At 37.6% G+C, this 22,882-nt stretch overlaps 1 protein-coding gene and 1 long non-coding RNA gene across 7 annotated transcripts in view; one reads left to right on the plus strand and one right to left on the minus strand.

The window, feature by feature from the left end:
• The window catches only part of LOC136858677 (serine/threonine-protein kinase Doa), a 283,440-nt gene that overhangs the window by 25,027 nt on the left and 235,531 nt on the right, over window positions 1-22,882 (minus strand). The gene's annotated exons all lie outside the window — the stretch shown is intronic.
• On the plus strand, window positions 8,979-10,808 carry LOC137502397 (uncharacterized). Its single transcript, XR_011018767.1, has 3 exons — window positions 8,979-9,098; window positions 10,433-10,531; window positions 10,633-10,808. It is a non-coding gene; the product is annotated as an uncharacterized lncRNA (long non-coding RNA).

Raw genomic sequence — 22,882 nt, forward strand, 5'->3', positions numbered from 1 at the left:
CAGACATGGAGAAAGGAGTCTTAATAGCCTTGAGTATAAGAGAGAAGACCTCTGTTGTTGTTGAGCATTATTTCCACTTACACGGAAATGACCACAGTAGTGAGGCTAGTGTGAAAAATGTACAGACCTTATTCAAGCAAGAGTTCCAAAAACTTCCTCTAACACAATGCACTCTTTTGTTGGCAGTGGTAAAATTTCAACAAATGTGATCAGTGCTGTGCCAGTATCAAAATCTATTTATTCAGCCTCAAATGAACATGCGGGGTTGGTGATGGAGATTGTTACCAAGGAGGGAAAGACCGTGTTTTACTGCTAAAGAACTGGGAGCTTTTATTTCCTTCCCGTAAGCAAGTGCACCATATGTTACAAGATGTGGGCAAGAAAGAAAGGCTGATGTGTCATCTCTGGTAATGCCATAACTGTTTCCTACTTTATCGAGGATGATCAAGGAAACAGACTAATCGTAACCATTATTAAAGAGAAGTAGGTACAGAAAATTTGTTGTCTTACAGTACGTAGTGATCTGAAGCATTAGCCAGGTTCAAAATCTGAGTTTCGCACACAATAGTTCCAACAGGATGACACCACACATTGTTTGGGAATCCTTACAGCTTCTACAGCATAACTTTCAGAAGCGCATCACCACAAAGTAAAGAGATTACCTGTACTCAGCCACCTCACCCCATCTGATTCTTACTTGTGGAGAATGCTGAAGGAGTGTGTGTACAGTACTTCAGTCTCTAGTGACACCGACCAGTTGAAAACGATCATGCAGATATTGCATTCTGTTGCATGGGACACAACTGCAGTGATATTTAACAATTTGTAGAATCACTGCAAAAAAAGTTTGGTGTTGGACAGACAACATTTGGATTATGTAAATTAGCCTTTAATCTGTTGCATTGGATACACTGAATATTTTCTGTACAATTAAAAAGTATCTGGCCATACTATACAACGAGGCTCCTGATAGTCTAATGGGGTTCAATTATTAAGCGTATTTTTTTTAAATCGATGACAAAGCAATAAAAGAACATCGCCATTCCAGCTTCCTGGGACTTAAATTCAATACAAGAATAGATAGACCTTGGAATTTACGGAGCAGTCACTGCAACAATAGGTACACAACCAATAACAGTCTGAGCAGTGTACCAGTCAAACTTGATCATATTGGTAGTTCCATATGGGGCATAATCCTGGAAAATGCATACTATAGAAATGAGGAGTGAGGTAGTTTCCAGTTTGCTCTCAAGAAATCTCAGCCTTATTATCGATATTTGAAGTAGTTTGGGTCTCGTAAGTGTCAGCTTATATTCAGGAGATACGGGGTTCGTATATCCACTGTCGGAAGCCCTGAAGGCTGTTTTCTGTGGTTTCCCATTTTCACACCAGGCAAATGCTGAGGCTGTACCTTAACCAAGGCCACTGACAATCTGTATTGGTGCGATGTCAAGTAAATTGTAATAATAATATTTAAAGTTGTGCCATTCAGCACTGTCTTGAACGCACAGTAATAGTGCAACTAAATATCACAACGTACAACAAAACAAAAAACACAATCATAAAATTAAATGAATTAGACCATAGTGCTGATGTAGGAATTACATTTTAAGCAGTCCTTTCACAAATGTCAGCCGTTACTTACAGTTATATTTTGAAACTACACGCAATATGTAGTGATTCAATATTGCTGCGTTTATGCTTTGAGCACTATCCACTTAGGTATGGCTTCAAGCTTCCCAATCTCAAATTCACTTCTTTTCAAACTCTTCACAAGGCAACACCACAGAATGTCATTTGATAAGTTTCAATCTAACTTGATAAATATAAAATTACTTACTAAACAAGAAAATCAGGAATGATTTTTCTGGAGAAAAAATCTTCATGCAATAAAAACTATATACATGGCACCTCCAGAATTCAGATGATGTTACATGCAACTTAGTTAAAAATTTCTTGTTTGGTTCATTCCAACATTAAAATAAAACAGTTCAATAAACTGGAAAACATGCATAGCCACCATCTTGTTACTGACTGGCATGGGATGCTAGAGAAACTTAATTGTTTCTCCTTTGAAACTACACAAACGAAGCAAGAACTTAATTATTAATCATAAGTACACATCTGCTCCCAAAACGAAAAACACTCTAGCAGTACCGTATTCCTACTGATATAAGCCACTGTTAATAAACCTAACAATCAATTTCCAGCTGAAGTTGACAAAGGGGCCAAAGGTCATGAAATAAGTAACAACCTACATTTACTGGAGTATTGGAATTCTGCTACCCCCAAACTACAAAATGTTAGGTTTATTTTGAAACACTTATCCTTAATGTGTTTTTTTTTCTTCCCACAATTCAAAGTGACATTAAGTTACTGTCCAGCAAACAAAAAAAGTTAACACTGTCAACATTATTCACTAATAAAAAATCCTGGATGAAATCAAGGAGAATCCTAATGAAACACAAGAGCCTAAAAAAATAAATTTTAACAGTTTGCTTTTGTAAGTCACAAATGTGTGCACGTGATGAGAAGTAGATGATCAGAATATATCAATAGCTCAATACCATACTATAAATTCAAGTGTATTGGAAGGCCAGTAATTTTCTGTAATCTATTGGCTATTATAAAAGTATACAACAGGTCTCCACCACTGCAGCCCATGATGCAAGAGTTATTTTCTGCACTGTTACTCCATTTTCCACTTCTGTAAATTTGTGTTACATTTCGTTTCTCAACTGGAGTTAAAATATTCAATTCTGATTACATTATATCTTTTTTTATAGTCTGCAACCAGCTAAAAATTAAGGTGTAATCATTTTAAAAGCCCAGTAAACCACTGTTTATAAAAGTAAGTAAATATTTAGCCTAGTGATATGGCAAAATGACAGTGCTTATTAATAAGACTGTTTCTCCGATAAAGACATACGGCATTCACATAGCCTGGCAGAGGATCGAATCCGTCAAAGTCAAATGCCCATTTTGCTATCACTGGTCTGCACAATCTCAACGCAATCACAAGTTTATCCATTATATAACCCAATTTCAACTGGCTCCATCAGGTTTTATCTTTCCCTACAACTGAGGGAAGACTGTTATATCCCAGCAACGTACTTTTCCATTCCGCTCATATGATACAAAGCACCTACAGTCCAGTGCGAATTAATCGGAACGTGGCAATAAAGCACATATTTTTAATCGTTAAAAATTTATTTACATAATACACATCTTGAATATCTTCTAATAGCTACTATGTTCTCTGTATTTGGTAAGTTCTTTCAAATGATTTGGGATTGATTCCACAAGCTATGAGCACATATTTTTCAGTTTATCATAATGAAATCTCACTTTAAATAGCCTATCTGCATACTTTGGTGGAACAGACAAGTTTTACAAGTCTTCTTTTTCAAATAGCCCACAAGTGTTCTATGGGATTTATGTCAGGAGAGTTCCCTAACCACAGGAATGTTGTTTTTCACTATCTTTGAAATATGGCAAGGAACCAAATCTTGCCAAAAGTTTCCATCACCCTCTGGAACCTCTTTGCAGCTCAGAAAAAAACTTGTTTGCAGTATTTGGATATACTGGTCAGATTTCATCATTCCTTCAACTGGTACTAAAGCTCATTCCACGTTAAGAAAACAGTATTGCTCTTATGCACCTACAAGGAGTGAACACACCCCCTTTAAGATATCCATAATTCGTGATTAAGGGATATTATACTGTACTTTGTACTATATCATGAAAGTTAGATACAAAGGATGAGGCATTTATGTTAGTGATTTATTAAAATAACTACATAAAATTTCTTTTTCATAAATACATTTGTAGGGAGGAATCGTAATGGCTGGAATGGCCATAGCTTTGTTGCCTTCTTTTTCCTTATGTGTTGCTCTGGTAAAAGTCTCATGTAGTCTGTGAACCGCCGGTGGCTCAGTTCTGTAGTGAAGTCATCTACAGTGCTTATTTCTTACATCTGTGTTTTTAGGCTTTAAATCAGTGCGTAATTGTCGTGTGTTGAGTGAGAGTTATGCGGTAAGCCTACGTGTGAGATTTCCTTCTTAAAATTAATACTGCCGTCTGTTGTAGAGTCATCTACAGTATTTGTTGCGTCTATTTTCTGGCCTTTATTACCTGAAAAAATTTATTAAATGTAATTAAATGCATCCCTCAACCTTCGAGCCCTTAAAAATTATGTCTATTTCCTCCTACAATTTGCCTTACACTTCAATGCCGAGGTTTTTTTATGTGCCGTAGTTTACCTCTGATTCTGTACAAATAAAAAAAAAGCCCCTGTAAATCCCCCATCCCCTTTAGTTGATAAAAATGATTTGTAGCTTAGTTTCTTCTGCTTTTTGTCTTGAACGCAAATACTGAATTTCACAAATGTGCGCCGCCGTTCTCCCGTGATTGTGTTGAGCAGAGCCGTTCGATATAGCAACCCTGTTGTCATAAAAGCAATAGTGTTTTCTTAACATGGAATGAACTGTAAGGGTCCCAATCCCTCATGTGCGAAATACCCTTAAAACGTCATCTGCACAGGGTGCTTTACAGTCTGTAGCAAATGATGTGAAGTTGTTTGCCTCATTCGCCTGGTGCACATATTGAACCCTCTGCCCCTGCACTTGAAAATAACTCATCAGAGAAAAGAACTGTCTTCCAATATTCCATTGCCCAGTCTTGATAACTACATGCCCTCAAAAGAAGTTTCTTGCGCATTTCTCCTGTTAGAAGGTTGTTTCTTTACAGGTTTGCAGGCTATCCTTCCAGCAAATAGAAGTCTACAGCAAAAGTAAGAAACATGCACATTCACTCCCCTTTCCCCCAATTCACAAACCAAGTCTACAGCAGTTAGGCTATACTTCTTCTGAGGAGAAAACAGTCATTAGTCGTTTTCTTTGTCCTGCCACAGTTGCCCGTTTTTCTTGGTGAAAGTAATCAGTTTGTACTGCTGAATAATTCTATTTATAGTGCCTACACTGACACAAAATTTAGTAGCTAACTCTCTTTGTGTAGTAGATTTATTTTGGGATAATGCTGTAATTGCACTACGATTCCCAGGAGTCCCATGCATTGAAGAAATAAGTACTACCACAACTTAAAAAAATCCTCCAAAGTAAATCACTTTGAAATAAATACAGTTTTTAACCACAACAATCGCCACACAAATTAAACAACACTCGAGTAACAGTGCAAATAAGGTGTACAGAGAATAGGAACTATGAATAAGTCATGTGTAACACAGAGTCGCTAACCATTGAGAAAATAATGAAAAAATACATTGTTCTGATTAATTTGCATGGAACTGTACTACCTACATAATTTCTTTTTTTTTTTATTTGTGTTTCTTTGGGAGCACGTTTTGAAATGTTAGATACTGAAATCACACTTGCTACGAAATGCAAACGTTGAGCCTCTTCCTGACTCGACTCATATACAGAAAGGTATCTTTGGCACACTTTACACACGTCATATCATATTTCTTTGTCATAATACTGAGGAACCGACAAAATAACTCACAATAATAATACCAATATAAATGGTCCGTTATTGGACATTATAAATTTCCCAGCTAACTCATTCCTGGTTGCCAGCGTTTCGCCCCCGTGTGCTAGGCTGGGCTCATCAGTTGGTACCTAGCACACCTACCAAGACGCTAGCTAGCGGACCATTTATATTGGTATTATAAATTTACCCATTCGGAACATTTCTGATTCCCTATGGGAATCAGCATCTACATCATCTGATGGCCAAGCAGGCATCAATTTTTGATAATGAGAATGTCTCTCATAGTGCATTGGCACTGGCTACAATTAGCCTACGCAGTGGCCTCCACGGTATGCACTGTCCAGCGTCTTGGTAGGTGTGCTAGGTACCAACTGATGAGCCCAGCCTAGCACACGGGGGCGAAACGCTGGCAACCAGGAATGAGTTAGCTGGGAAATTTATAATGTCCAATAACGGACCATTTATATTGGTATTATAAATTTACTCATTCGGAACAATTATTTCTGATTCGGAATCAGCATCTACATCAAAAAAATAACTCACGCCGAAAATCACGATAGCCTACCAGCCTAAATACCAACACCATGTAAGTTACGTATTTCACATGTGAAATGGACCACACAATATTTTTCGCAACCTAGAACTACCTCTCACCCACAGGCTATTATGCAAAAAAAAAAAATCCAATACCATGCACTATATTAACCAACAATTTCAAAAAGGTTTGACACTAAGTGGGATGCAAGAGACAGAAGATAAACTTTTATGGAGAATTATTGATACGATACGCAACTGCGATATCGAAACACACTTCAAAACAAGTAAAATCAATTTCTAATAATCTGTTCAAAGTATGACTGGAGTTTGTCATCTCGCACTTTTAGTCCAAAATTATGCGCAGGTTTTTGAAAAATCGGGAGAATTAATACGTTAAGCAGGAGGGCGGGAGAAATGGTGTGAAATCAGGAGACTCCCATGTAAACCAGGAGAGTTGGTAGGTATGAGTACAGTACTATGCTTGTGCCCGCAAAGTTAACTAACAGATCTCTCTTGCTCAGGGCCTATAAATCAGCGGGCAGTTTACCAAACCAATAGATGATATTACAGTCATGCAACACAGCAAAAACACAAGTTATCCATCAATACTGCTATAGGTTTGATATCTCACGCTGCAGAAACCAGCTATAAGAGACTGTCTTTGCAGACGATTTTTATCAACTTTCAAGAATCTTCTCAAGAGTAGTTTCACCCCAGCTATAACAACAGTAGAAGAAAGGGAGACAAAATTTGTAATGTAGTGGACTATTGAAATAAACGAGAGCGACTTACGGTATTTTTCAAGTCTTACAACACCCAAAGAACCCAACCAGGTGGAGACTGTACATACTTTTGTCCACAGACCGACTGTTTTCATTTGCATGTCCAATTCCCTCAAACAGTTCTACCATTATAGATACAATGACATTATGCATCTTGCATATTCAGTAATATATATTTGGTGTACTTTTATGTTAATAGTGCATACTTTGTGCTTTCCTCCTGTTAGGGCATATTTTGAAAGTATTCTGCATCCTGAGTGTAGACATCAGCTTCTGCAGGAGAATGGAAAATTAAGTGCTGGAAACCTGTGCATTACTCATTATTCAAGATGTTGAACTGTAATGGGTATCGCCGTGCAGCCTGTTTGACAGGTGGGTAGCGCGTTTAAAACTAGAAACTCCGGCTCTACATCCAGCCATGGCTTAGTCTACCTGCAACCAATTAAGCAAGCAGGCTACGGATGCCTGGAGTTGTACTTGGGATAGGACTATCCTTTACCCAACTTAGTAAACAAATATGTCCTTTCATGCACAATTAGTTCTTATCAGACCCGCTTCGGTTCTGCTGACACAGGTTGTGGTTCATAGTTGTTGCTACTTAATTTATAATGCTCATAGATAAGAGAACTGTTAGTAATGTATTGAAAGCATTATGTACGAGAGTTTGAAGACTTTTCAACTTGCAGGAAGTATTTTGTTTAATAAATATTTTTTTCTTTGCTAGTTACTTTACATCGCACCGACACAGATAGGTCTTATGGCGACGATGGGGTAGGAAAGGCCTAGGAGTTGGAAGGAAGCGGCCATGTCCTTAAGGTACAGCCCCAGCATTTGCCTGGTGTGAAAATGGGAAACCATGGAAAACCATCTTCACGGCTGCCGACAGTGGGATTCGAACCCACTATCTCCCGGATGCAAGCTCACAGCCGTGTGCCACTGACAGCACTGCCAACTCGCCCAGTAGTAAATATTTTAGCACAGCTGTAACAGCAACTAAAATGTATGAAGTTCAACATCATCGTCAAATGACAAACCGCAAATGAAAAATGGCGAACTTGGAGGAGGAGGAGGAGGAGGAGGAGGAGGAGGAGGAGGAGGAGGAAAAAAGGCCTCTTGTAACCACAGCTTTAAACTAGGACCAACACTAGGTAAATTCAGTAAAGGCTCGTGTATAGTCGTCCCCGTGTAAGGACGTACCCTAAGGGTGCAACCTTACCCTTTCTCCCCTGTAATATTAAAGTATTGATTTATAGTAACTTTTCTTGCTGTTGGGTCTTTTTCAGTGTTGGTAACCATACAGTTTAGGTACCCTACTTGCCGATACGACGTCTTACATTTACCGTTAATCTGGCACGTTGGCAATGTTCAATCACTGTTCTAGCGTGAATTGCGTGTTGCCACTGCTTTGGTATTAAAGTCACTAATGATACATTTGTGAGAATATTTAAATAATATTTTCTTTTTCTGTGGGATTGTAAATCTATTCGGCTAATACCAGGTAAGTAGAATTGTGGCATGTTCGGATAATGCATTTAATAACATAGTTTTGTGTGAAATGATGAGCACATCATTTTATTAATTACGTTCCTATTTCGTCCCATACTTATACGAACAGTATTCGATTGGGATGTCTAAGAAGGAAGAAAAATCTGCAAGAACTCCTCCGAAAAGAAAAGCAAGGTTACGTCCTTTACAAACATCAGGTCAAGAAATGCTTGTACATTGCTACGAGCAATTGAAACACGAACTACGACGAAGAAGGTATCAGTCGCAGTGATACGAAGCTAATGGCAAGAGTTTCATTATCAACTGGGGTAAGTGTTCGTTTTTATCTTGTTTCTATGATAAGTTTCTGACATAATGACAATCAGTTCAAATGGAGCAGTATTTCATTCTGAACCTAACCTAACCCAATCATGTACGCCTATACCATGTCTTGTGTCTACTTCGATACGGTTTGTAGACTTAACCTTTGTGTATTCCTGTTGACGTACGGTGTATGTGTATGTAATATATTTCTGTGTGTGTATTCTTACAGGGTAGTGGTGAATATGTTATATATTATATTTTATTTAAAAATCTTAGAATAATTTATCTTCATGAGGTGTCTTTGGTTTCAAATGTGCATTTCTCTTTCAGGGTCGCCCACAGACTCCTGGAATAAACCACACAAATCTGGACATGATGTTCAAGGAGTAATTCGTCGACCTGTGTCTGAGGGAGGAAGACTGGTTATTGTTCATGCTGGAACGAAAGATGGCTTTGTACCTGGTATGTTCTTACTTTATTTTACTTCATTTTATTATAGTGAGGTGATCTCTCTTTACATAGTTATGAGGGTATTTAGGGTTTGTAGTACGGATGTAAAGGGGGAGGGAACGCAAGTCTCTGATAAAACCCCAACTTGAGTACAGTTCCTGTGTATGAGACCCTCACTAGGATTACTTGATTTGAGAACTGGAAAAGTTCAAAAGAATGAAGCACGATTTGTTGTGGGTGATTTCTGACAAAAGAGTAGCGTTACAAAAATTTTGTCGAGTTTGGGCTGGGAAGACTTGGGTGAAAGGAGACTAGTTGCTGGACTAAGTGGTGTGTTCCGAGCTGTCGGTGGAGAGGTGGTGTGGAATGACATTGGTAGACGAATATGTTTCAGTGGTATTTTAAAAGTAGGTAAGATCACAGTACAATTATAAAGTTGAGGATGAAAAGTGGGGCAAATATTTGTTTTTGTTTTTTTTAAGAAGGGAGTTAGGGATTGGAGTAATTTACCAAGGGAGATTTCAATAAATTTCCAAATCCGTTGCAATTATTGAAGAAAAGACTAGGTCTATCCCTGAAACTACATCTTCCACCTGGGCGACTGATCTAAGTGCAGATCAGTGGTGCCCGATTGATTGAAATTGACTGGCACGAGATTGGTAGTGGCATTATAACTTACCGCTCATTGGGTTCTGTACGTGGTTTTTGATTTTGACTTCTCCACTGTCGAGGGATCTCTTGGTTATTAAAAAGACTTGCAGGTATTCACTTTAGGCCAATGATTAACCTTAGAGAGGTACTTCAATCAAAACTTCCCCAGTGTATTTTCATATAATATTACTGGATATTTGTATCAGTAAATTATTTTTATTGCAGGCCTATTTATTATGTTTATTCTGCATTCGACAATCTCCACCTGAATCGGTGCTTGATACCTGACTGTTGAACACCTTCCAAGCTTCTTATTTCTTACTGCCTGATATAGGTTCAGTGTTTGCAGCAATTACATTTGTTCTAAGGTATTGAAATGGGTGTTTATACTTATATCTTTAATGCAAGTGATCGTGGACTTCTAATCCAGATATAGGCCTACCAATGGAAATACATTCATGAGAGATGTTAGGATAAAGTAGTGTAAGTAGTAATTCATTGACATCATCATCAGGTGACTTTGCTACACAGTAGTTGGTTTCACTTAAAATCAGACATCTTTTTGTATCATTCAACAGAAATCACATTTTTTTATCAATTAATAGGCCTATCCTTGAAGAGGGGTGATCTCATATTTTTAGGGAATACTTTTTTTAGAAGAAATAACTTCATACTAAAACTTAAAATTCTTACAGGTGCTGATTTGATGCTACAAACTTGAAGAGAAATCAAGATTATGCTACAAAAGATGAGCTGCAAAGGTTGTGTAATATGAATCGAAGTCACTTAAAGAGGTACAGAAGCACCTAAATATAAGTTTAGATAATGTTGTTTACATTCATGTTGTTGACTTTCATGTATGCATAACAATATTTCTCTGTTTCTTTAAAACCAGGTACATTGTTGACTAGATGCTGCACAGTGAAGGCCATACTGTCCTACGATTTCCTCCATACCACTCATTTTTCAATGCCATCGAATTTGCATGGTCTGTGGCAAAACAGTATTATAACAAAACAGTGGCTTCAAGACCTGGTCATGGATTGGACAGAGCTACAGCTGTGTGGAAAGAATCTCTTGATCAGGTAGGCCAAGTGGAAATGTTATTTATTGGATATAGGCAAGTGGAGTTTATAATATACTTGTCAGGTTGTGATACTTCAATATATCCTACAGGTGACAGCAGAGATGTGGAGAAACGAAGTGAAACACACTCAGAAGAAGATTGTCGAGTCGGCCAACTAACTGGGTCATCTTTGAAAATGTCTTTTTCTATCAGCAGAGGCTTTTTTTAAATCGTCATATTTTGTATAGGCTACGCGAGATGGACAGTAGCCCACTGGTTTTCTGATTAAACATAATTTATTTAAGCTATTGCATCAGTCTACTTACATACTCACTGTCCACGTATACCGGTAACCTGGTAATTCGATTATTGAAGCATTGTGCAATGATGCGACATACAAACTGAGACAATTTCAAGTGGTCATGAGCATAACTCATAGTCATAGGTTAGGCTAAATAATAATGTTATTGGCTTTATATCCCACTAACAACTTTTATGGATTTTTGAGATGTCGACGTGCTGGAATTTAGTACTGCAGGAGCTCTTTTATGTGCCAGTAAATCTACTGACACGAGGCTGAGCACCTTCAAATGCCATCGCACTGAGCTCGGCACTGCCAAGTTGGATTCAGAAGGCCAGCGCCTCATCCGTCTGAGCCATTCAGCCAGGCGTGGAAGCTAGAGAGCTGAGTTTAAGTAATTGTCGAACGTCAACTAGTTATAAAAATACCGATTGATTAAACTAATACGGTAATTAGAATAACCTAATTGCCTACCTACGTACAAGCTAGGTACTTTGGAATTATGTTCTGACTATCTTTTTAACACTGCAAACAAATCCATCTATTATTTAAAACTCCCTGTAAGAAGAGGACAGTGAATGCGAGTGGGTATTATTTTCAAATGAGCTGAGCTCGAGAGTCCATTGTAGCATATGATTTTTCCAGTGTACCATGACTCTGTATGTATTGCTACAGAGGAAGTTTGGCTCCCCGCCAATGTCCAGTGTACCGATAATGAGCCGTGTGTGTGCTGTGTCTCACTGATCCGTGACTGCGTACGATTCTTTCAGTGTGCTATGTTTCACTGTGTCTCGCTGCAACGGAAGCTCGGCTTCCTGCCAGTGTCCATTGTATACTAACAATTTGTTGGTTATTTTGATCCACCTTTTCAATACAAATTACAGTTTGTGTTGCTAAGTTGTAATGTTACAACACTAATTTACCGGGACATGTTTCGCTTTTATTCACAAGCATCATCAGCCTATACAATTGCCTCAAGGTTTGTCATTTTTGGTTTGTTGTTACAAATGTCATTACATTGAATGTAAATCTAATTTCAGTGATAACAATATTTAAAACAAGAATAATATACACATTAAAAATTATGACAATATGTTCTGCGATGTTAAAATGGTTTAACTCTTAACTCTAAAACAAATTGACGTCCAAAACACAGTTATTAATTTGGCTAAAAATTGTTTGCAATGTTAAAATAAATTTGATTCAACTATAATTTGGCATTAAAATTTGAGTCATAAATATAAATATTGGATGTTAATATATAGGAGCCATAGTTTCTGAAGTGCGTTGGTTTCTAGAATACAGTAACATTTCAGTATTGCAAATTATAGTTAAGAATTGTGCTCTCTAAATAATGTTATTTAAAAAACTGTAGTTTTGCATTATGCGTGATTAGTCATGATGATAATCTAGAATTGAAGTCTTGAGTTCGTTGGAAAATGGCTTCTAGATTTGATGAGGCTTGCTGCTGCAATTTGGCAATTTGATCAGAGGAAGTATTGACATATTTAATTCTTGTTTGTAGCGACCAGACTCTCCGTTGGAAGTTGATTGTTTTGATGTGAGTTATGGTTAAAAGGGGCTTCAATCCAAATTTTGAGTACTGGTATCTGATTATGTTACTTTCGATTTATGGAATGGAAGAAGCATCTGGAACAAATGGAAATGAACTTAAGTAATATTGTGTGTGTGTGTTGTGCTTATAATGTGAGTGTTGATGTTGCATTATCACTTACCCCTTTGTCTGCTGCTACAGAATCTTGTGGGCCTTATTGCGTTACTGTGACCATTGTCTGTTGCGGCTCTACTCCTTGTGTTGTACGTATGAAAGAGCTGTTGTAAAGGGCGGGTAGGGGGTTGAGGGGAAGAGATGTTGGGCGGGGCGTTTGCTATTGACGTGCTACGTGGTGGGGAATTCTTATTTGTTGTCGAGGTGGGGGTAGAGGACGATCCTGCAGGCGGGGCGTTAAGCTTTGGTGTGTTATGTGGAGGGGGACTTTTTTGGGTTGCCGAAATGGTTTCAGTTGTGAGTGTATTTAGATTGAATATTTTAAAGAATTTGCTTTTATCTGATTTGAGATTTCGTAATAATGTTGGCAACTGCTCTATTAACAGACTTTTTATTTCCACCGCGTCATTCAAGTTTTTTCCTTTATTAAAGTATTGATCCAAATAAATATATATGTTTTCGAATTCTGTCATTAGCTTCCCCTTTTCGATTCTTTTGATTGTTGTAAGGTCTTTATCTATTGAGGTGTAATGATGGCCAGTTTCTTTCATATGATTACTCATTGCAGAGTATTTATTGTGTTTTAAGGCATCAAAGTGTTCCATGTATCTGGTTAGGAAACTGCGTCCAGTTTGGCCAACATATGAAGATGTACACTGTGCGCATGTTAGTCTGTATATTCCGGAGCCTTGAAATTTGTTATTGTAGGCATTTACTGTGTTATGGTTAAAAAATAAGTTTTTGTTAGTGTTATATGTTTTAAAGGCTATTTGCATATCTCGTTTTTTGAGTGGGTTTGCTATTTGGTGAATCTTTGAACTGGTGTAAGTGAAGGTTGCGTATTTGGATTTTTTAGTCTTTTCTGGTGTGAGGTTTGTGGCTATTTTGAGCTTTACTTTGTTGATGATTCGATTTACTATGTCTGCTTTATATCCATTGGCTAGTGCAAGTTCTTTTATAAAATTTATTTCTTTTGTAAAATTCGCGGGTGATAAGGGTATTTTGTAGGCTCTGTAGACCATGCTGAAAAAGGTTGCTTGTTTGTGGGATTTGGGGTGGAGTGAGTCATTTCTTATTGTTATTGGCGTGTGTGTTGGTTTTCTGTATATCTGATAATCAAATTTGGATTTTAAGCGTGTTACAGTAACATCTAAAAAATTCAATGAGTTGTTTTTTTCGTCTTCTTTGGTAAATTTTACGTATCTATCGATGTTGTTTAAAAATTCAAGGATTTTTTCGCGGTTATTTTTTCGATTGTCTGTTATTACAAATGTATCGTCTTCTCTTTAAAGAACAGTGAGTACCACGAATTAATATCCTGTTTTGTTGATTCCTGTATGTACGGTGTTGGTTCGCCAGTTCCTAGCGTATCTACTGAATGAAAACTTTGTAGATCAATGGATTCAGTTTTATGTTTATTGCCTTCAGTTGTCACGGCAGTGCTTTCAATGACAACAGTCGCTGGAGTACATTTCCTGTCGAACCTAACCCTGCGACAATCAGTGGTTTTCGGTGGATCACAACCTAACCGGTCATTATAATTTGTTTTCGGTGGATCACAACCAAACCTGTCCCTATCAGTGGTTTTCGGAAGAATACAGTGGTTTTGTCACAAGCCAATACAGACTCTTGAATCAATGTGTGAAAATGGGAAAGTGCAGAAAACCCTCTTCAGGAATTCCAATCTCAAAGTCCATAGTCTTTTTAGCGTTGTCACACAGCTGAAATGTCACTTTAGAGGTAATTGTAAAAAGTCTTGTATATAGGCTCTACAGATACATAGTACATTACCAATTCCATCTCGATAGCTATGAGACGCACACTGCATAGCGGTTTCGCTCTATAGATAAATCATATTATAGTGAATAAATTGTTTAAAAAAATCTGTCTGACATGAAGGTCCAGAAGGAAAATAGTTTCATTGGAATTCTTATTTATGTGTTCACCACCCTAGTAGGTTTAAATAAACCTTATAAATGCTTCGTAAGACCCATTCTCGAATATGGATCTGCATGCTGGGATGCGTACAGGATGGGTTTAATAAATTCCCCAGAGAAAGTTCAAAGAAGAGCGATGCGTTTCGTAACTGGGAATAGGAGGAATACCATTAATTGGGAAAGTCTTGAATCTAGAAGAACTAGACCTCGCCTGTGTGGTCTTTATAAGAGCTATACGGAAAGGGCTGCTTGGAGTTGTATTAGGAATAATTTGGAACCTCCCTCATACTTATCGAGAAATTATCATAAGCATAAAAACTAGCATACGGATGTGGGCAAGTTTTCCTTCGTCAACAGGACCGTAAGGGATTGGAATAAATTACCTGTAGCAGTCTTTGATAGATTCCCTTCTGGTATCACGTCATTTAAGAAGACCATTAGTGTTTGTGTAAAGTGAAAAGTAAAAATTGTAAATTATGGGCACTGAATTTGTGATTTTTTGCTTGGATTCGATTGTGAAACTGGGAGGTTTTTACTTGTGGTATTCTCTTTCCAGGAAATTGCTTGCTGTACTCATATTTTTGTAATTGTTGTTGTTCTTGGTTAATTAACAATGTTTTTAACTTATTTTTTATCACTTGTAACGTTAAGTTAGTAGTAAGCTCAATCTATAGTTTTGTACGCCATAGTGTCAAGTATTGGAAATAATTAAATTGTGTGTGAAACTGTACATGATGCTGGATTTAAAACGACTAGTAGTATTTCTTGTAATATTTTTTATGGAATTCCTTTTTGTACCGATACTTGAGTTGTTGTAGTTGTTGGGTGGTAGGTTTTAACTTTATCATCACTTGTAGTGTTAAGCTAGTAGCAAGTTCAATCTGTAGTATTGTAATATGTAGTGTTAAGTACTGGAAATACTTAAGTTGTGTGAGAATTTGTATATGATGTTGCTCGATTTAGAATATTAAACTAGCAGTAATGCTTGTAATATTTTCCTTTCATATATCTGCTTCTTGTACTCTTGTTCTTTGTTTGTTTGTTTGTTTGTTTGTTGTTGTTGGGTAATTATGTTTACTTATGGATAGTGGAAGACTTCACCTTCCACCCTTCCAATGGCTTTCATGGTTTGTATGGAGGTGACTTTGCTTTTTGCTTTGTAAATATTAGTATTCATGTTTATTATTGTTGTTTATTCATACCCCTGCTTTATAATTCAGTGACCATGGAATGGCTCTAAATGTTGTAAATTATATTTATATTTACTTGTATTTATTTCCTTTTTCCATATTGCACATGTTTGTTGTTATTATTATTACTACTACATATCGCTTAACATGTAAATAAACTAATATTTAATACAGTAAATAATGTTTCTCTCTTTGGATTCATTTTTTCGTTGCATATTCTTTTTGCTATGACAACATTACTTCTTTATGATATAAATAAATATAAAATAAAAGTATTTCTTCCCAAACATATTTGTTATACGTGCACCAATCAGAGAACCAACTAGGGAAGTACCTTTTACTAAGGTGCATAATGTTTTTGCATACATGTATAATTGAAGAACTGAAGATCCATATACAGGTAAGTGGGACGCCCATGTGGTAGGCCTATTACGCGTCACAGGAAACTGAGTGAACTGGCTGTGCAGTTTGATCACATTGCTGTGAGCTTGGTATCAGGAGATGGTGATGGTTTTGAACCCCACACTCGGCAGGTCTGAAGTTTTTTTCGCCCGTCATTTTCATTTCAGGCTAGTGCTGTGTCTGTACGCTTATGTACATTTTAAACGTTTTAAATCTTAGCCCTCTTTCCTATCCCATTCTTGCCTCACAACCTGTCTTCATGTGATTTAAGGCAATCTATATGTAAAAATCTGGTAATGTTGTTTGACTCATAGTGCTCCTGTACATTGGTTTCTGTAATGTTGTAAGCTTGAGATACACCAACTTGTAAGCTGAAAATATTTTTCAAATGCCAAATGCCGTAAAAGTACTTAGTGGGATGTAAAGCTGTTAGCATTATTATTAAAAGGAAGGACAGATATGTCTTATGTGGTAAGTCCTTGAACTTGCAGAAATCGCAATGAATTATACAATCTATATTCCCTCCCCCCCTTCCTTTAAGAATGCAGTTATAGTAATGCGTACATCAGAATAAAGGCAGGATTTTTTAGAATTAATTTAAGCAAGTGAAGGAGAGAATGTATGACTAGCTCAGGTTGGCGGATTCGAGTTAGGCGGTATTTGAAAGTGCTCAAATACGCCAGCCTCATGTCTAGATCTACCGGTATATAAAGAACTCGTGCGGGACGAAATACTGGCACCTCGGCGTATATTAAAATGATAGAAGTAGATAGTAGAAGTAATATTCATTTCTGCAGTGAGCTTGAAAGCTGACCTTATTTCCGTTCACGTAGCTTGGCACATTAATGTTCTTATATGGTGGGTTCGAGTCCGGCGGTATTTGAAAGTGCTCAAATATGCCAGTGTCATGTCTAGATCTACCGGTACATGAAATAACTCTTGCGGGACGAAATTTTGGCAGTAGAACTTATTACATTATTATTTTCAAATCCGCAGTGAACTTGAAAGCTGACCTCATTTCCGTTCACGGAGCTTGGCACATTAGTATTCCTATAAGTTTCCTGGTAAGCTTGAAGATATAACCAGCCTGCAGGCTGAAAATATGCCCAGTAATCTCTCTCCTTACTGGTTACCGGTATTGAAGAGAGAAGGAAATGTTCGCACAAAAGAAAGGGAAGTCATTGGATGTCTGGAACTTTCGAAAATCACACTGCAAAGATTTATTAAATAAATTGTAACGTTTAACACGCCCCTCTTTTCAAGAATATGGTTAGTACGCCTACTGTAGATCAAAATAAAGACAGATACATGTAACATTAATTTGAGTGAGAAAGTGTGTTTATTTCCTTAATTCCTCATTGAGCGTGGAAACCGACTTAATTATGAATATCTTGATTTATTTCATCTTAACTTTTAGCATTTACTAAGGTAGGGACACATTCATTATCGGTGTTTACATTGAGGTCAGTTTGTTATGGTTATGTCTGGTGATTTTAATATGTAACCAGGCAGGTCGGCAGCAGTGATCAGCCATTACAAAAAAGAGAAAAGAAGAGCATCGGGCGGCGATATTTACTTTCTGGGGTATTTCCTTACGCGGCGATTACTATATAAAGAGTTTGTTTTGGCAAACATACCATTGGCTAAGCTAAACAATAAGAATTTAGTTGAATTTCTGGAGGAATATACAAAATGACTAGTCCCAGATGAATCAACAATTAGGAAGAAGTGGCGCTAAGTAATTTATGGGAAGACTGATGAAAAATATTTTTGGGTCTCGTTAGACGATCAAAGATCTATAATTTCGTGTTTAGGAGAGAAAGAAGAGAGAGATGAATCATATCCACTATCTATAGAATAAGGTGAATCACTCAATTCCTGCATTTTTCAATGATGTGCTCAGTCTTTTGTGGCCAGCACACATGCTTTACAATAAATTCTCGTTGCCTGCCCCTTCCATGTGCAAAGTCATGATCCCAAGATGATACAAGACATGAGTGTAGCTCATGGACTTCTTGCTGCTGAAGCAGTCTGGGCTTCCTTACCTGAAGTTTTTTTTTTTTTTTAATCTCTACAGTAAAACAAAAAAGTATTTCTGAAGGTTCCATGTTCCAAAAATGTGCTTTTGGATACAGTCAGTTATGTGCTACTCCCACCTTCACCAGTTCACACAAGACGGGGAACCTGGCTCAAAACTGCTTATTTTGTAGTAAAAGAGGCAGTTGAAGGCCTCTATTTCAGAAAAGCACAAGCAGTCTTCAGCAAAGATTGTGTCTATGCCAATTTGATGAGTACACCTTCAGCCAACAAGATATAGCAAGAAAAAAAGGGCCGTCCTTTCATATTAATACTGGAATGGCTGAAGGTGAACGATCCCTGATGAACCAAACAAAGTTTTCTTTAATCAATTAATTAATCAATCAATCAATCAATCAATCAATCAATCAATCAATCAACACTGATCTGCATTTAGAGCAGTCGCCCAGGTGGCAGATTCACCATCTGTTGTTTTCCTAGCCTTTTCTTAAATGATTGCAAAGAAGTAGGAAAAAATGGAAATGGAAAAAATGGAGAGTATAGTGTTAAAAAACTTTCTCTGCAAACTTCAATGGTGTTCACCCAGAAAAAATAAATAAAAAAAATTGACACGGCATTGACACTGGAAGTCTATTTCCTTGGAGTATGCATCAATTGTAGCATGTGCTGCAAGAGTTTTTAGAATTACAGAAAAAAAAAAAATTGAAGAGAAAATAGGTGCTAGTTTTTGTTGCATCATGTTGTGATAAGTGTAATCATAATCTGAATTTCTTTGAGAAACTGGAGAATTTCATTGTGGTACAGTATGCTAATGCCCGAGTGCACCAAGCTCGGTAATTATCAGCCTTTACGAAACCGTGGTATTGTCGTAAAAGCAGTGCACCATTACTATCGCCCGGTTTCGTTACCGCGGTTTCTTGACGCTTGATTTTCTCACTATTATTCCCCGCGGAAGAAATTCGAAGTAGTATTCAGGAAGCAGTGATCATTTCGATAGTCACTTGCCTTTAGTTTATCCAGCCGGCAGTGATCGTTTCGACAGTCACTTGTCCCTCGTGTTTACATTTTGTGACAGCGCAAGCAAGTTATCGACTCCTTAAAATGGAAAATAATGCTCGACATGTTTTGAATGTTACATCGAAGTCCTAAAGACATGGAAGGGAGCCTCGTTTTCCACACACAATATTGTCTCTCGACAACATTCCTTGTGGCAATATGGGCTCTGTTATATCGTTGTTCTGCTGGGGAGGTGGGATTCTGAACAGGTGCAAGGAGGAAGGATTTACATGGGTAACCTCCATCACCCAAAAGATAGCCATTAGCTATTTCTCTCGTCTCGAGACGCGCTCTAAGCCGAGAATTGTGAAATATTGTGCTATCATGAGTCGAGCCTGGCTATTTTGCTACAATATCTCGTATCGTGAGGTTCGAATTGCTCACAGTTTGCATGTTTAGCGAGAAATAACCTTTCCTATTTCTAAATACCTCCCCATTTTCACCTCCGGGAGACTGTATTCGCACATGAGTGCAGTCCAGCGCACCCAATACACGAAGGAACCCAGCTATTGTATGAAACCCTTCCATAACCTCTCTTTGTTCCCGCTGCGTAAGTGGAAGTGTGGCGATGACACAAGTATATCAGAAACCTTGTGTATTATGCGGCATACAGTTGTTCTGTCAACATCACAGACGTCACCGATCACTCCTTGAAATGTTCCAATTGAATAGAACCGCAGCGCTATTAAAAGACGATTTCTAGGCAATATAGGACAGTTTCCCCCAGTCGGGCATTCCAATTGTTCACCATTTAAATCTAAAATGTAATTCACTGTTTCCGTACGCAATCTAAATCTTCTCTGGAACGAAACATCGCTTAATTCGTCAAATAAATCGCGTCTCTCTTCTATAATTCTCCCTTCATTTCTTTCAAACTGATTAAGATACTGGAGATATAACCTATAGTTGTTAAGCTCCATCTTGGAATCTTTAAACACAGAGCACAAATACAACTTTACCGTGGTTTTCTTATTTAACCGCTCGCTTTCCTCTTATTCATACACTTAAGAACGTGGTAATGTTCACGAATTCTGTCGCACAGCTCACAGACACAAGTCGAGTTTGAATCGTGGTATAATTTTGTCTTGCACATTTTATGATGGAAGCTGTGCACAGCCAAGTATGTTGCAAAGTGACTTAAGCCCCTATTTGAGTCTACCACGGTTCTGTTCATTACGGCCTCGGGAGAGAAGAACTATCAAAATTTCTCTTCTTTTGAATATCTTTTCTTCCAGCAGCCTCAGCCAGTTAGTCATAGATAGCAAAATAAACCTGAATCTGAAGTCCTCCATTAAGAAGGGCTCTCAAGCGAGCTCGTATACTAATCTTGAGCGGGTGCATTCAGATACACCAAGGACTGCGTATCGAGCTTTTACCTGTTCCTATGTTCCAAGATCTCCAATATTTAATGTAACCGAAATTACTTCTATGCGATCCGGGAGTATTGGACGATTCTGGTATCAAAGAGGCCATGGCTGACCTCATGAACAATCTTGTAACGGCTCTTGACATCAAATATAGCCTTTGTAGCTGCTGTCGCTTGCTGTTTTATATGGATACGGAATGAGTTTATTGTCGCTTGTAAGGTTACACCCAGATATTTGAAGCTATTAATAGTTTTCAGAGCTTTACTTTGGAAAAATATTCTGTTTTCTGGGAAGACACATCCACCCTTCCTGAAAATCATACGGTCAGTTTTCTCTGGATTAACTTTAAGTCTTTGTTATCTGCCCAGTTTTTAAATGCTTATTCAAAGAGCGTCACCTAACCTAACTTAACCAAGTGAGCAACATGAAAACATATATCAAGTGCCAGTAGAAAAGTGATAATCTTCTCAGTATAAATTTACACGGGAATAGCCTTACCGCAATTTAACCAGACACGAGAAAATATAAACTAACCTCTGAAATCAATGATACACCCTGCCATATCTTAAGGTGTATCCCATTCTTACATAACTGCAGTATTTCACATTAAAATTAAATGATTTACTTCAGCCTTTATTTTTAACGAGTGTTCAATATTTTATTTTTTACTTTTAACAGTAATAGTATTCAAGTGTTGTGCTCAGAAAATTCCAGCATAATCTTCAAAATTTTAACTTACGCATTCGGTAGTCTGAATTATTTTTAATATGTTACTGTCCTTGTCCTTTGTTCTTAATCTTAAAAACTTTTTGACTGCTGATGTCTACAAGACAGATGAAACATGTTCCGTTTTTAAAATGTTATTTAAATAATGAAATAATTTTTTTTAGTAATGTAAAGGTGGAACATTTGACCATACTTCCTAAGTATACGTATGACAATACGGGCTTTATAATGAAATTCATTTTATGCTCTGATAAGCCTTCTGAAAATAATATGAACTCATGCTCCACACGTGTGAATCAGTCATGCACTTAGATGCCATTGCTTAGCAAATGCATAGATTAATATATTGCATCATGTGCCCGCGCGATTAGGCGACGCGCAATGCTATTGTTATCAAGTGATACATTAAAATGAGCCAGAATTGTCTCCAAATGGCTCCTAAAATCTCTAAAAAAGTCTTTAGTCAGTATTTTTGAGCTGCCACTAAATTACTAAAAAAATCTTGTGGCCGAGATTCCCCACAGACAGTATGGCAGCGCTGTTTTTGCCAAACCAAATTTACAAATTTTGTCTGTTGCAACCACCAATGAAAATCAAATCGAGATAATAACTGTGGAACTCAGTAACTGCACCGTTTCGGGCATCTACAAACCACCAAATGTAGATTTCTCCTTTAAAATTCCAGATAACTACTTCAAGCAAAAGACAAACTTTGTGGTTGGAGACTTCAACAGCCATAACAGTGCATGGGGATATACAGATGATGATAATAATGGAGAAGCTGTATTAGAATGGGCTGATGATTACCAATTACAACTTATTCATGACCCTAAACTACCTCCATCCTTTAACAGCAGTAGATGGCGACGAGGCTTCAACCCAGACCTGATATTTGTGAGTGAACACGTGGCACAGCAATGTGTGAAATCAATGTGCAATCCTATTCCAAGTACCCAGCATCGGCCTGTAATGTGTCAACTTTTCTCTGCAATTCAACCAATAAAGGTTCCGTTTCGAAGGAGATATAATTTCAAAAAAGCAGACTGGGAGAAGTTCAGCTCAACCCTTGATAAAATAATATCAGATATCCACCCAACACCAGTTTTATGATCAGTTTGTTGAAGCTGTGAAGAAAGCTTCCCGCGCTTCCATACCACGAGGATGCAGAGTTAACTATATACAAGGTCTAACTTCAGACACAGCTGCCCAAATGAACACATATATTTCACTGTTTCAGGAAGATCCACTAAGTGAAGACACTATCTCAGCTGGAAGGAAACTGCTTTCCTCAATTGCAGAGGCAAAGAAAGATGCTTGGATCAAACTTATGGAGG

The sequence above is a fragment of the Anabrus simplex genome, chromosome 1 (genome assembly GCF_040414725.1).
Source record: "Anabrus simplex isolate iqAnaSimp1 chromosome 1, ASM4041472v1, whole genome shotgun sequence".
Classification (NCBI taxonomy): Eukaryota; Metazoa; Arthropoda; class Insecta; order Orthoptera; family Tettigoniidae; genus Anabrus; species Anabrus simplex.